General features: G+C 39.2%; 1 protein-coding gene across 9 annotated transcripts in view; it reads right to left on the minus strand.

Annotated features, from left to right (window-relative positions):
- CACNA2D1 (calcium voltage-gated channel auxiliary subunit alpha2delta 1) overlaps positions 1–17,125 on the minus strand; it is a gene marked incomplete at both ends in the record, with an annotated part of 512,237 nt that overhangs the window by 93,588 nt on the left and 401,524 nt on the right. The window lies entirely within an intron of this gene.

Here is a 17,125-nt window from a genome sequence, read left to right on the forward strand (position 1 = left end):
AATAGGACTCCAGCAAGAAGATCAGGGCGCTAAAATGAATGGGATCATCCTATCATTTATTAACTCTGCTATGGGTACAAGCCCCTTAGGCTCCTGGGGCCTAGACTGTCACATCTGCAAAAGCAAAATGAGAATGATAATAAAAACATACTTGCTAAAAGGAAAGGGGCTGGCCAGATCAAATGTTGAAGCTATTCTCAGATCAAAAGCACATAATGATTTTAATAGGTGGATCACAAGCCAAAATATATTTCTACATAAGTGATTATCTATTCTCGTAAATATAATGCATCATTCTTTTTTCTCTGAAGATCCCTGAAACCTAGTGATAAGGTACACTGTACAATTCATCAATCCATTAAGCAAATATTCATTGGCAGCCTGCTATATGTCCAGAGTTGTGGTAGGTGAGAGCTCTGTGCCTTCAGACATGAGGTAAATTATGCACACACACTTATATATGTATGTAAGCACTTATACGTGTTTACTTTGTGCTGCATTGACTATTTGCTCTACAAATATTAATCATTTCCTCTTTGAAAATGCGCTGCAAGTAAGTAGTATTATTATCCATGAGAAACCTTCAGCATAGTTAAATGACTTGTCCATAGTCACGTAACAAATAAGTAATAGAGAGTCAGGATTCAGACTAGCACTGTAGCAAGAGTTTGGGATTTTAACTACTCCCTCAGTGCCTCTCAATATACAATAAATCATGATGAGTTATGTAAAGCAATATAATCCTAATCTCTAAGAGATAATATCTGGAGAATGGGTTCTGATTCGGACTGTAAGCAGTTGGGGGAAAAATTCCCTAAGAAATGGCATTTCCTGTGATTCCACAGAAATGTTTCCTTGAAGACTATGGAGGAAGAACATTCCAGGCAGATAGAACAACACGTAAAAAGGCCATGATGTGACAAAAAGAAAAGAAGCCTCTTAGGGAAACATAAAGATGGAGAGTTTAGCTCAGTTTCATATGAGGACTAATGACATGAAATGAGCTCAGGGACAGAGGCAGGGTCTAATGGAAATGCTAGACAATTAGGCATGTATTCTCTGTTGAACAGCCAGTCACAAAAGGTTTTAAGCCAAATGCAAAATAATTTAATCTAGAACTTTAACGGCTCACCCTAGCTGCTGTTTAGGAATTGGATGTAAGGTGAGCAAAATTCAAAGGATGGAAAATAATTAGGAGGCTATTGCGGTAACCCAGCTGAACAGACAAAGTGGCTTTGTTATTCATGGAGATGGTCCGAAAAGAGGGGTTCAAAACCTATTTTGGAGAAATAATCACTAGCTTGTGATGGTGCACTGGGTCTGCGTTGAGTAAGAAGAGAATTCTGACATGGGCATCTGTGTGGCCGGAGGAGGGACGGGTTCAGGGACATTTGAGGATTAGGGGAGAGAAGCACACAGCTCAAGTGCGGGTGAGATTTCAGTATGTGAGATACGTAAATGAAGATGTCAAGAAATAACGTTGAAAGCAAGAGGCTCAGAAGAAGTCTTGATTAATATAAAAAACACGGAAAGCTTCAGCAGAGAAATTTGGTTTAAAGCCATGTGATTAAAAGTGAAGCAGAGGAGGGGTCTCTGAGAAAACTGAGCAGGAGTAAGATTCCTTGGAGGCAGGAAGGAAGTCAGGAGACTGGACTGCCTTAGATGATGAGAGGAAAACAGTCTCAAGAAGAACACACTGCGGGACAGAGACAGGAAAGATGAGGACTTAAAAGCACCCACTGCACTCATCCCCGTTACACAGGCAGTGTCTGGAGGTCGGGGGCGCGGGGGGCGGGTGGAACACAATGGAGCGCGCTGAACAACAATGGGAGGGATTAGCCCATGCAGAGGCAAGTCTTCAGAGCACCTCGGCTGGGAGGCAGAGAATGAACAGGGTGGTCCCTGAAGGGGTGGACGGGGGTCAAAGAGAGGTTTCTTTTTTTTTTTTTTTAATTTTATTTATTTATTTTTGGCTGTGTTGGGTCCTCATTGCTGCACGTGGTCTTTCTTTAGTTGCGATGAGCGGGGGCTACTCTTTGTTGCAGTGTGCAGGCTTCTCATTGCGGTGGCTTCTCTCGTTGCGGAGCACAGGCTCTAGGCGCGTGCACTTCAGTAGTTGGGGCACGCGGGCTCTAGAATGCAGGCTCAGCAGACGTGGCACACGGGCTTAGTTGCTCCGTGGCATGTGGGATCTTCCCAGACGAGGGCTCGAACCCGTGTCCCCTGCATTGGCAGGCGGATTCTTAACCACTGAGCCACCAGGAAAGTGAAGGGTCACTAGAGCAAGAGAGGGTTTACCTTGAAGAGAGAAGGAAGAAAACGTTGCAGGCAACAGAACAGAGGTGAAAAACGAAGCTCTTGTGAAGATGGGGAAGGATGGGACACAGATGCTCCTAGAGGAACAAGCCTGTAAGAAACCATGTATCCACTTCATTGTACTGGGAAAGAAGAGCGAGGGCTGAGTCCCGCCGCTGGGTGTACAGAGATTTAGTGTGGGGAAATGATATTACTGCCTGTGGCTTTTGTCTCCAGTGGACCATGAAGCAAGGTCATCGGGATAAAGTAAAACAGGAGGTGGAAGGTTTGGAGAGAGTATAGATAAAACAGGAAGTAAAATGTCTTGCAAAGATAAATACTGAGTTCTCTCTCACTTTTACTTGGAACACTACTTTTGGGTACATCATATATATGAGAACAAAGCTCCAATATACTTGTTTTCAATAAAGTCAAACACTGAAAAGTCAGTATCTTCAGATCCAAATCCCACTGCCTCCCCCCCCCCATTATTTGATAATATGACACCATCTTATGCTACACATCCCGTTTTGAAAGCAAAAGAATATGAGAATTCCCGTGTTAGAAAGTAAAAAAATAAAGTAAAAATAAAAAATAGATTGCCAATATATTAACGGTAAAACATCTGACCTTAAAGAATCATTAGAAATGATTACAGGAAATGTTATTACGTGATTTAGTTAAATCATGAAACTTGATAAAATTACAAGTTATGCAGAAAATGAACACTGGATAATGTATTGCCCGGAGTCTTTTGGTTGGCCTTAACCTGCTTTTAACACAGAAGAGTGAAGCATCTCATTAAGTCACTTTAACACAAACTGATTAAATGTAAATTCAATTCATTAAATACAAATTCAGCGGTGTATAACAGAAATACTCTAATTATACTCATAACAAAACTCATAAATAATGCAGAGAAAGGAATAACTTACAAAGTATAAGTCCCTATGGCAAACCTTATTCTCCAAGAAAGGAATGAGAAATGTGAAAAGTTCTGACTTAGGTAAGTATATATTTCACAGACATCTTAGACTCACTTGCTTTTAGAATAGAAAAACAAAAAAAGAACAGATTTACTTTCACGAACTGAAATTACTGTCTTTGGTGACATGTGTCCAGACTGTAATTTATAAACCACATATTTAATACATTAACCACCACTTAGGGCAAAAGTCTAATAATATAGCATTATAAAGCTTTGAAATACTACATGGTGACTGAAAATAGATTTAAGGGGTCCTGCTTTTGTAATCTCTTAAGAAAATACTTCTCTTAAATATGTATACTTAACTAATCCTACAGAGCCCCAAATCCAAACTACCGTCCCGCTCATTCCTTCCCAATTCTAGAAAATTCAACCAAGTGGGTCCCTTATCAGAAATGCTGAGAAAAATCTCTGCTAGCACGCCGAGACAGGAAGGTGTGTGGGTTAATGTGAGCATCTGGGGTAGCAATGAGGAGGGATTTCTATCTCTGCCCCAGCATTTGCACATTCTTTTGTTTTCCTCTTCCACATACCCTGCTCCTTCCGCCTACAACACTTGTTGTCCCACTTACCTCAACATTCTTCCCTTATAAAAGGCTTTCATGATCTTCTCTGACTAGGTCAAATCACCCCATTAAAAGTTTCATAGGCCTAGATATATCTTTTTTATGGAATACATCACAGTCATAATTCTATATTTCTTTGTATGATATCTTTATAGACTCTTTGACTGGATTAAAAGCCATGGCCAAAAAAGAAAATAGCCATCCCACCACTGTACTTGACATATTAATAGGTATCCATATAATTGGTGTACAATAAACATACAAAATAAATATTTACTGAATGAATGTATGGAGTTTAAGAAAATTAGAAGACAGTGCAAAAATACTGATCAATAATTTAGCTAAAGGCTTCTAAGTATAGAACCTGTATTTTAGTTCTGCAATACCTTGTTAAATTTGTACATTTATAAATATAAATACTCTGTCCAAAAAGACACTATTAAAATATCCAAATGAAGATGCATGCAGAACACCTAGCATGGGAGCCCGGCACATAGTAAATGTTAAATCAACTGCAACTCTATTGTTTTAAAAATTACTTTAGTAAAAACATTAGTATTACTTCATAAGAAATAAGAATAGATTCCTAGATTCATGAGAAAGATTCATATACACAATATCAGCTTTAGTGACCCTTAAATAAAGCTCACTACTGGGATGATACAAGTAGCCCTCAAACATTAGTTTAGTTCTTGAAACAGTCTCTGGGAATAACCATGAACAGTAAATTTCAATGCTTCCAATGAACCTTCCTATTAAATATCACAATCAAGTACACATATCAAATTAAAAGATAATTTAAGATCCAAACAAATTGTTAATTTCTCAAATGAAATAACTTAAACTCTTGGTTTTGTAAAGGCAAGGTCTATTTTTTGTTCTGATGTCCTGTGCTGAATAAGAAATCATCCACAAAATATTTCTGAGAGAGGACACTCTGCTGCTCATTGGATTAACCTGGGATACAAACGATGAAACGCTGACATTGCCTTGATATACACAAGTCAAAGAGGCATCAAGTTCCTGAAAAGCAACCTTGTCTAGAAATGGCACCTATAATACACCTTCATGGAGTACCAAGGCTCCCACTGAAGAGGCTGGTGGGCTCAAGTAGTTTTCCCCTAGACTGTTGAAGAATTAAAGGCAAAATACATCCAAAGGTGATATTCTTCCACTTGGAACTGCAGAGAAAAAGTGGCCCATTTAATCTTTGCCTGACCATTCAGTATGTCCTTAATTTCCACCCCCTCACCTCATCCATGTATTTCAAACTCTTTTTTTTTGCCATGAAAAAGAAATACAGTGTGAAGTTATGGGCTCCCGCTGTGTAGATGATCAGCAAAAACAACTCAAATTCAGACTGGCCTGCTTTGGAACATGGGATTTTTTTAAATTATAAAATATAAGTAAACTACTTTACATAATTAACTACTGTAAATAATTTAGATAACAAATTTATATTATATAAAGTAATTTAAATGGATAAACTAAGTTAAATAAACTGCAAACAATTTTGCATATCAGGCAGTAGTTACAAATTGTGGTATCAGAAGCGATCTACATTTTGGACACCAGATGGCAATGAAGGAAAGTAAAAGGAAAGTGGACAGAGGCTGTGATCTTAAAAATCTTGGTTGTTTTATTCCTACTAAAATACTTGTTATTTATTTTTATTTTCCCATTTTTCATAGGAAACCAGGAAATATTATAAAGAAACAAAATGGTTAATCTAAAATCCAGAGAAAATAGCTTATAGCATTTACCCACATGCATTTGTACATATTCCTAGTTAAGAATGATTTTAAGGTTTTATCTATTGCCAAATTACTTTCCAGATATATTGCGCCAATTTAAATATGTGTGAGAGTCTCACTGCACTCTCAGACACACAACATTTTTATTTGCTAAACTGTAATTTAAAATAATATTTCAATATTCAATAATTACTTGAATTCCTCAGTGGTTAATGAAGTGAAAGTTTTTCTCACATATTAATTGTCATATAAACCTGTGAATATTAAGTCCTATTTTTTTCCAGTTTGTTGCTTACTTTCTAATTTTAACTTTTGATCCTGCTCTTTATGATTTCTAAAAATATTTTTATGCTTAGAAAACCATCCATTATTCAGGTAAATAAACATCTACAGTTTCTACAAATATTTGATGGTTTTCTTTGCTTATTTTACATTTTGCTGTTTAGTCATGGTGGAAATTATTTTCCCCAATAGTATGAGGGGACAATTAGATTAAGCAATTTTTTTTTCAGATAGCCAATTTTCCCTTTTATTGAGTAATTATTGGTTCCTGATCCACTGTGTATAATAAGTTAAGATTATGGATACATTTCCTTTACTATTTGGATACATATTCCTTTACTGTTCCCATTATTTCACCAGCTTCTTACTTTTTAATGTTAATAATAAAAATATTAGCTAACGTGTACTGAAAATCACAGCTATGCCTATCTAAGAACATCACATGTATTAATTCACTTAACCTTGACCAAGCTTAAAGTCCTAGCTGTAATATGGTTTCCATTACACAGTTGAGGAAATGAGGCTTAGAGTGTCAAGGAAAGTGTTCAGAGTCACTCAACAACCAAGGTCAGGACTCTACTTCAAATCCAAACCCCTGAAACTCTTCTCCATGGTGTTTAATCACTTTTAATTTATGCCAGAAGAATAAGCTGCCATCCTCTGTCACGCTTTTTCCACCACTATTTTCCTACTGAACTTCAGAACTATCTTTTGTCAAATTAAAACCACATTTACCAATAATTTTGGGACAAACTGGTATCTTCACATGAGTCAGCTTTTCATTCCAGGAAGAATTATTCATCAATTCCACATCTGTTCCTCCATTTCATCTCTTATACATATATCTCATATACTCTTTTCTCTTTCTTAAACTTCAAGTCCCAATGAGATCAATCAAGATGGCAGAGTAAGAGGATGTGAAGCTTACCTCCCCCCACAAACACATCAAAAATACATCGACATGTAGAACAATTCTCACTGAAAACTAACTGGAAACTGTCATCAGGACTCCTGTACAACCAAGGCTGTAAGAAAGATACATATGTAATCGGGTAGGAAGGGAAGAAAAGTGCCCCTGGGAGGGGACTCAAAGGAAAAGGGAGATTACACAGATGGAGACCGTCCCTGGGGAGCGTGCGGTGTGAGCCACAGATGGGGTAGCCCAGTGCTGGTGTCCTGCACCCTTTGGCTGGTGGGAGGACCTCTGCAATGAACAGGAGGGCTGCGGGAAGCCTGGATGTCACTTGTGAGGGGTGCATGCATGCGCTGGCTTGCTCCCAAATCAGGGTGAAGAGAAGACTACTCTAGCGGTTGCTGGTGGCCCATGACCACCTAGCTGCCTGGCTCAGCCCGACCTGAGAGAACGCTCTGGTCCCACTCATTCCATGTCACAGTGCGGCACTGGTTCTGGGGTGGCCACAACTGGGAAGAAGATTCAACACGGGGACACAGAGGCGACCCCATCCCAGGGCGGAGCCTGGGTGGACTGGCAGTGGCCATTGTTGGCACTTACTCAAGCGGCGCCTCAGAAGAAGTGCAGATTTCTGACGGCAGCTGCTCCATCACAGCTCATGCCCCAATATATGCTGAGAGTCCATGTGGGCCCTGCCTGCCCTGTGGTGTGGCTCTACCACAGAGTGGGGGCAGCAGAGTCTTAGGGCTGTGATCAGCTGTGAGGGACAAAAGGCACTGGCACCCAAGGCTGTGTCTGAGCAGAGCAAGGGAAACAACTGCGGGCACCTGAAAGAGCAGCTCATCTGAGACAGCTCAGACTCCTGTCTGTGGACAACGTGAGCCAAGAGCTCACATGGGCCCCCCTGGCTTCAGCACGCCCCCCACTCTGGGGCAAGGATCCTATTTTGGGGGAGAGAGGAAAACACAAACTTAAAGAGAACAGAACCAACTCAGGCCTGACCATCAAGGCTTTTGCTCCGGCAGCTTGGGATCAGACCCCACCCACAACAGGGCAGTGATGCCCAGTGAGCAGAGGGGAAGTCTTGCCTCACACCCAGCTTCAGCTTTACCCCTCTGTGTGCAGTCCCACCCCGTACCAGGGTGACAGATGCCAGCACATCCTGAAGAAAGATGTTACATCCATGTCAAATCCAGCTCTCCCACCAACGGCACTGGGCACATGCAGTCTGTACAGGGACACTCTCACATACGCACACACATTTAAAACTGCAGGGCTTCCCTGGTGGCGCAGTGGTTGACAGTCCACCTGAGGATGCAGGGGACACGGGTTCGTGCCCCGGTCCGGGAAGATCCCACATGCTGCGGAGCAGCTGGGCCCGTGAGCCATGGCCGCTGAGCCTGCGTGTCTGGAGCCTGTGCTCCGCAACGGGAGAGGCCACAACAGTGAGAGGCCCACGTACCGCAAAAAAAAAAAAAAAAAAACCTGCGATAGGTAACTGCTTCACCTAAATTCATAGAGGCAGAGAAATTTAAGCAAAATTAAAACGCAGAAGAACTGCTCTCAATTAGAAGAGCAAAAGAAAATCCCTGAATAAAAGAGCTAATGAAACAGGAATAATTTACCAGATAAAGAATTCAAAGCATTGGTAATAAAAATGTTAACTAGAAAGCATAGATGAACACAGTGAAAACTTTAACAGAGAACTAGAAAATACTACAAAGACCCAATCAAAAATAAAGAATTCAGTACCTGGAGAAAACAAACAAACAAAAAAACCCAACACACTATAAGGAATGAGTAGCAGACCAAGTGATACAGCAGAATGCATAAGTCATCTGGAAGACAGAATAATGGAAACCACCCAAACAGAACAGCAAAAAGAAAAACAAATTTAAAAACATGAAAACATTTTAAGAGATTGCTGGAACAACAAGTATACCAACATTTGCATCATAGGGGTCCCAGAAGGAGAAGAGAGAGAAAAGGGTATTTAAAATGTATTTGAGGAAACTACAGCTGACAACTACCCAAACCTGAAGAAAGAAACAGATATCCAGAAACACAGAGAGTCCCAAACAAGATGAACCCAAACAGACCCACACCAAGACACATCATAATAAAAATGGCAAAAGTTAAAATTCTAAAGGCAATGAGAGAAAAACAAAGAGTCATACAAGGGAATCCACATAAGGCCATCACCTGATTTCTCTGCAGAAACTCTGCAGGTCGAAAGAGAGTGACATGATATATTCAAAGTCCTTAAAGGGAAAAACCTGCAACCTAGGATACTTTACACAGCAAGATTATAATTTAGAATAGAAGAAGAAATAAAGAACTTCGCAGACAAGCAAAAACTAAGAGTCCATCAATACTAAACATACCCTAAAAGAAATGTTACAAGGTCTTCTCTAAGTGAAAAAGAAGTAAGAATCTGTATGAAAGGGGAGATCCCACTATGAAATGCAAATATATTGCACATATCGAGGATCAACCACTTAAATACACCAGTATGAAGATTAAAAGACAAAACATTGTAAAAGAACCATAACTACAGTAAACAAGGGATAAACATGAGGATGCAAAATATGACATCAAAAACACAGTATGTGGGCGAGGAGAGTAAAATGTAGATCTTTTAGAACGTGTTTGAACTTAAATGACTATCAATTTAAAACAACTGGATACAGTTACAGGTCAACATGTATGAACCCCATAATAACCATAAATCAAAAACCAACAATAGACGTAGAAAAAAATAAAAAAAAGGAACACAAGCATACTACTAAAGAAAATCATCAAACCACAAGGGAAGAAGCAAAAAGAAATGAACAGAGAAGAACTATAAAAAATACCAGACAACAAGTAATAAAACAGCAATAAGTACATACCTACCAATAATTACTTCAAATGTACATTTAATCCAACAATGCATAAAAAAGATCATACACCATGATCAAGTTGGATTTATTCCATGGTACAAGGATGGCTCAACATATGGAAATCAATCAATTTGACAGACCACATTAACAAAAGGAAAGACAAAAACCACATGATTATCTCAATAGATGCAGAAAAAGCAGTTGACAAAATTCATCATCCATTCATGATATAAACTCTCATCAAAGTGGGTGCAGAGGGAAAATATCTCAACATAATAAAGGCCATTTATGACAAATTCACAGTTAGTATAATATTCAATGGTGGGCATGTAAATTTGTGTAGCCACTATGGAAAACAGTATGGAGGTTCCTAAAACACTAAAAATAGAACTACTATATGATTCAGTAATTCCACTCCTGGGTATATATCCAGAAAAAACAAAAACACTAATTCTAACTGATACATGCGCCTCAATGTTCACAGTAGCACTGTTTATCACAGCCAAGAGACAGAAGCAACCCAAGTGTCAATAAACAGACAAATATATAAAGAAGATGTGGTATATATTTACAATGGAATATTAGCCATAAAACAATGAAAATATGCCCTTTGCAGCAATGTGGATGAACCTAGAGAATATTATGCATAGTGATGTAAGTCAGAGAAAGACATATACCATATGATATCACTTATATGTAGAATCTAAGAAAGAAAACAAATGAAGGTAAAGAGTAAAACAGAAATAGACTCACAGATATAGAAAACAAACTAGTGCTTACCAGTAGGAAGAGGGAAGGAGAAGGGACAAGATAGGGGTATGGGATTAAGAGGTACATACTACTGTGTATAAAATAGATAAGCAAGGGCTTCCCTGGTGGCGCAGTGGTTGAGAGTCCGCCTGCCGATGCAGGGGACACGGGTTCATGCCCTGGTCCAGGAGGATCCCACATGCCGCAGAGTGCCTGGGCTTGTGAGCCATGGCCGCTGAGCCTGCGCGTCCGGAGCCTGTGCTCCGCAACAGGAGAGGCCACAACAGTGAGAAGCCCGTGTATCACAAAAAAAAAAAAAAAAAAGCAAGAGGGATATATTGTACAGCACAGGGAATTATAGCCATTATCTTGCAATAACTTCTAATGGAGTATAATCTGTAAAAACACTGAATCACTATGCTGTGTACCCAAAACTGGTAACATATTTTAAATCAAAGATACTTCAATAAAAATAAATAAATAAAATAAAATAAAACGCAGGTCCTAAATATATTAGTAAAAGTACTGCTAGGTAATTCATGGCTTTTGCTAATATCGTGAATGTGATTTTAATTTCTATTATTAATCCTTGTTCAGCGAAAACCAGCCATGTGGTCACCCTCCCATGGTTAGAGGTGCCACAAGTATCTTTGCTAATAGCACTCTGGGACTTGACCACTCCTGTCCTCAAATTGATGTTGCTGTCCCCTAACATTGGCTGCTGGCTTACAGTTTCCTTGGCCTATAGAAAAAAATTTTTAATAAAGAATTGACCATTTTTTAATTTAGTTTAGGAAAACCAGGTCTAGTCTAGGCCCTGCCTGTAATAAGCACCCACAGCCATGGCTGATTCAATTATCTCCTCTGAGCTTCAGGCTTTTCTTTCTGAAATAAAAGCCTTTGCTAGATCACTTGGAAAGCCCCTCAAATTCTAAAATCATATTTACATCTGATAATTTTAACTATGATGGAAAAATTACATAAATGCATAGGAATAATAAATTCTGTATATACCAAAAGAAAATGGCATCAATAAAAAGCGAAAATATTGAGAACATTATTAAGACACAATTTATGTTTGCCTCTAATTATAAATCATGGCCCATCAAAACTTCTGATAAATGTTGTCATTTTTAAACAAATATTCCCATTAACTTGAATCATGACATGCCCAAAATTCAGTCTGTTGACTTTTGTCAAAAACTTGAAAGAATTTCTGAGTAAGTCCCAAGTATCTTTTTTAATATATTCTATTTACATGTTGGTACAGAAAACTTTTAAACCTCTCTAATTATAGGCATTTATAAGAATTTCAAGCAATTGAGAGTGTGCTACTCTTTTGCTTCAGAATTAATTTATATTTAGCTTCCTTGCTCATATCAACTTGATATTTATATTTTCTCAACCATCTTTTAATCAACCAGTGTGCAATTCTGATTCCAGAGCACTCATTCAACTAGAAATATGGGCAGCTTTCTCTCCATCATTCTCGAGATATAATAATTCTATCAGTATTATTCCTAATATAAGTATTTTTCTCATAGCCCTGTGGAAATTTGCGTGCCAGCTCCCAAAGATGAAGCTTTACTGAAATGACCAAATGATCACATACTCTGTGATCACTTCCTCTTCACCCACACTGTGATGCAGAGCTGACCAATACGTCTAATATTTTCACGGTACATGAAGCTGAGTACTTGGAACATCTTCCCTAATTGAAAAAAAAAAAAATTGTGCTGACGGCTGGCTTTGCCTAAAGAACACAATGAGCAAGATACACAACACCTAATGTGTTTGTAGAGTAGAGATACTGTCATACTGACAATATGAGTGAGAATGACTCTGGTCACTTAAAACACAAAGATATTTTATCACTGACTGAAATTTGTTATAAAATGACATCTATATAGCACTCTCCCCGCTGCCCCAGCTAACTTTACTGTTGTCTTATTTTAAGAAATGGCCACGGCCACCCCAACCTTCAGCAATCACCACCCTGATCAGTCAATGGTCAGCATCAAGACAAGATCCTCCATCAGCAAAAAGATTAAGACTCAGTGAAGGGGGCTTCCCTGGTGGCGCAGGGGTTGAGAATCTGCCTGCCAATGCAGGGGACCAGGGTTCGAGCCCTGGTCCGGGAAGATCCCACATGCCGCAGAGCAGCTAAGCCCGAGCGCCACAACTACTGAGCCTGCGTTCAAGAGCCTGCAAGCCACAACTACAGAGCCCATGCACCACAACTACTAAGCCTGTGCTCTAGAGCCCGTGAGCCACAACTACTGAGCCCACGTGCTGCAACTACTGAAGCCCACGCACCTAGAGCCCTTGCTCCACAACGAGAAGCGACAGCAATGAGAAGCCCGTGCACCGCAACGAAGAGTAGCCCCTGCTCTCCACAACTAGAGAAAGCCTGCACGCAGCAACGAAGAGCCAACCCAGCCAAAAATAAATAAAATAAATACATTTATAAAAAAAAAAGACTCAGTGAAGGCCCAGATGATGATTAGCATTTTTAGCAATAAAGTAGTTTTTAATTAAGGTATGTACATCATTTTTTAAAGACAATGCTATTGCACCCTTAATAGACCACAATTTAGTGTAGACATAACTTTTATATGCACTGGGAAGCTAAAAAGTTCGTGAAACTTGCTCTATTCTGGTGTCTGGAACTGAACCGGTAATATCTCTGAGGTATCCCTGAATTTTGAAAAATTTTACCTGTTAGGTGCAGTTATTCATATGTGTTTACTGGACGTGAAGTCTTTTCATAGTCCTTATAGACCCAGCAAATAAATCAATAACTGTTGTACTTTTAAAAACTATAGTTCAATTCAAAATGCAAGTATTCCCTCTGCCTCACCTTAAGAATTACTTTGCTATTTCAAAAACTGCAAATACAGTTAATTTCTAATTATAAAAAACTATCTTGAGTGCATCATGTAATTAATGGAAAAATATTTATCATACTTGTCAACACCTTCCTATAAACTTTCCTTATACTTGCAAAGCAATTAAGTTATCCTCTGGCAATCTCTCTTTTGAAAAATTAAATAACCTTGATTACTTGCCCTGCAAGTAATATAATTACTAAATTTGTCCATTATTTCAGACTCTTTTCTTCACAGTCTGTAATTTTTTATGTCTTTTAAATGAAGATAATTCTAAGAAGCACTGATTTTTTTTCGCCTTAACAAACAGTACTTTAAAAAAAATTGAAATATAGCTGACTTACAATATTGTGTTAACTTCAAGTGTACAAATAGTGATTCAGTTTTTTTTTTCTTAAAGAAACAAGTATATAAGAGAGAGAAAACTCTGGTTCTCTTAATGAACTTAATTCTACTCCTTCCTTCTGCTCTTTTTTAATACCTCCCTCCAAAAAGCAAATGGCTACAAAATAAAATATTCATAAACGTCCAAAAAACTAGCAGTTCTATGAATTAAAAGGTCTTAAAATCTAAGTCAATGATATGCATGATCAGTTATAACAAGCCCCAGACAGATGCCTGCTGGACTTTGCTAAAAGTACCTCCCTAAGGTACCCTGATTTCCTCATTGCTTAATAATCACCTGGGAGACTTGCTAAATGCAGATTCTGGCTCTGCAGGTCTGGGGTAGAGCTTGGGATTCTGCATTTCTAACCAGCTGCCAGGTGCTGCTCAGGCTGCTTGGCCACAGACCTCACCTTAAGAAGGAAGGGCATAAACTGCAATATTCTTGTTCGTTGACATAAATGAGATATGAATCAACAGAAAGTTTTCCTGAAATCTAGATGGATGACTATTTGATAAGACATGAAATGAAATTACTCTCCTAGAATTCATATGTCACAAAACTGTACTGGTGTGCCAAATATCTTTTATTTTACTTGAATTCTCGCAAAAGGGACTGTTTTGCAAGGGTGGAGAAATCACTTTTAAATTTAAATTGTGCCACAACTTACAAATGTGCTCATTATCATATGCAGAGTAGGAAAGTTCCTAAGCTAAGAAAACCATGCCTTTGTCTAGGAACACATGAGGGATATTTTAGAAAGGAAACTGAAATTTAAAGCACATAGGAAAAGGAACAATCCAAATCATGTCTTTCTTGCATATACAGTGCAATTCGATACTTAAACAAAGCCCCACTCTGACATTAGTAGGTGTTAAACTGTCAAGCCAAGAACTGGGAAGTGTCTGAGATTTATCCTTCTTGCAAGCTAATGAGTAATCCACCTACAGCTTCATAGACACTGGCAGAAAAATACAAGCCCTTTGGGTCAGAGAGAAAAGGCCACTTACTACTCATAGCAATACCAATAGCAGTACCAAGAGCCAGACTGCCACCTTTGCTCACACTCACAACTCAATTCCCACAGGAGGATGGGAAGACGGCCGGGGGTCACCTGCATAGGCAGTAGGTGTGTTTCAGGCAAGGAATCCCAAGATGAGGAAGGCCTTGATCTCACACAGGGGCTGCTGGCAGCTGGCCCATCCTCCTCTCCAGATAGACAATATCTTAATTACTCTGCATTGTATGTAAATCTCTTCTGGGGAAGGAGACATCTCTATCTTTACTTATCCTGGAGTGTACATAAATCTGGGCAAACTGACTGTAAATGCTCAGACTTGAAGCAATGTGACACATTCACGAAGAACTGTCTCCTAACAGTTGGTAGAAAAGTGTTGGAAGATGACAACAACAGCAACAATAATAATAACCAGAAAAATGATTACAATAAATAAGCACTTTTCATGTGTTATTCCATTTGGTGCTCAATAACTTAAAGGCAAGTTAAATATGGTTCTGTCTATTTCAAAGAGGAGAAAACAGATCTGTAAGCCTTAAGTAACTTGTATAAGCTCACATAACTAGTAGTTTTGAGGCAGGAGGCAGATGGGCACCCCGGCCCCCATGGCCAGCAATTGGAGATTCCTTCCCTGTAGACCGATATTCCAAGACGAGAATAGCAGGACAATTGAGAGAGAAGGCTGGGTGCTGCCCAAATAGAAGATGACAGACCACGTATTTCCATTCTCGAAGTCAAGGAGACCCTCCCAACTAGAAAGCTTCTTGGAGGTCAAAAAGGGAGGGGGCGCCACCCCATAGTAAGTGATGTCAACTACCCATAGGCCTTTTCACTAGAATCCATCTTGGCTCAGAGATGCATAGGCACACGTGGCAGGATCCTGAGATACACCAAATACGGACTGAGAACTAGGCAAATCAAATGACTGGCCAAAGGAAACTTGGAAGAAATGCCCCAAAGAGTGATTCAAACTACCGCGAGGGTGCAACTCTCTCTCTGAGTCCTCCCATGTGTCTAACCACATGTACTGTACTCCTTTCCCTCCCAATAAATACTTCACTTGTTTCACTACCTTCTATCTTTGTGGGAATTCTTTTCTGCAAAGCCGAAGGACCAGGGCCTCGTCACTGGCCACTGGTCTAGTGGCTAGGATTTGGTGTTCTCACTGCTGCGACCCGACCTCAATCTCTGCCTGGGAGCTGAAACCCTGCTTCAAGGCGCTGCAGGCCAAGGCCAACTGAGATCAGTTTCAAAGGTTGTGCATTACTCCTATGCAATTCTATGAGTACATATAAGAGGCAGGATTGTGAGGAGAGTGGGAAGTAGGGCACTTAACCAGAACTTAGCCTGACTAATGTCACCAGATCCTTTCATCATGATCATCCCTTCCCAGCCTCCTATGTGACTACGGATCCTCACTCCTCATTTTGCACTGGCATTTAGAGATTGTCACCTCTAGATTGTTGTTTAGTGACCACAGCTGGGGCAAGGGGTAGAGTTGATTTTTTTTTTTAAAGTTATCTCCTACAACTAATAGCAAAGATATTATAAGGAGTATTCTGATTATTTCTTTCTGATGAATAATCAAAGATAGCATTTTAAAATGACCACAAGTTAGGAAAGCTTCCCGCAAGAAAACTGACTCAAAGATCATTAACGAAATCCTAACATTTGCATCTAATTCTTAAATAAAAATATGTGATTTTACTGAAACACAAGACCATCTTCTTCAGTTGTTAATTTTTCATATATTGTCCATAATCAGCATACATTTTCCTTTCATCCTCCACTGGCTTGCAGTATTTTTCTCCTAATACGTCAAACTTCCTCACTTTCATAAACAAATACCACTCTTTGTGTCAACATTTGAAATTTTGCCTGCAAATCAGAACATGCTGTGATTGAATTGCTGCTCTTATCATCTACCACTTAGTTCTATCAAAGTATATAACTGGATTAGTGGGAAAACAGCTACATTATGCCTGCATTTAAGCTTTGCCTAACAGCAGGCTTCCTGTCTGCAACAAAGAACAGCCCTGGAGATTACAGAAACACTAGGAAATGATCAACATTTGTTCTGACATTTTATGTGTGATTGAAGCATAAAAATTACCGTTCTCAAAAAAATAAAGAAACTTAGATACATAAGCCTAAAAGTGAGAAGCTGCTTAATTCTTCTGTCTGATGGTTCTAGGCAACATTGGGAAAGCGTTCATACAGACTGCATCATAACTCTGGATGACAGACGTGATCTTAGGTTATGAGGATGAAGAGAAATGCATGAGGGCTTTGTGGGAAGATTACTGTCAGAATTAATTATAGAATCACTACCAGATTTCCTCAGTGCCTTATTATTTTGCCTCCCTGAAGTTACAAAAGCTAAAAGTTATATTGCTTCTTTCCT

This window comes from Leucopleurus acutus (genome assembly GCF_964270905.1).
Source record: "Leucopleurus acutus genome assembly, chromosome: 9".
NCBI classification, from domain to species: Eukaryota; Metazoa; Chordata; class Mammalia; order Artiodactyla; family Delphinidae; genus Leucopleurus; species Leucopleurus acutus.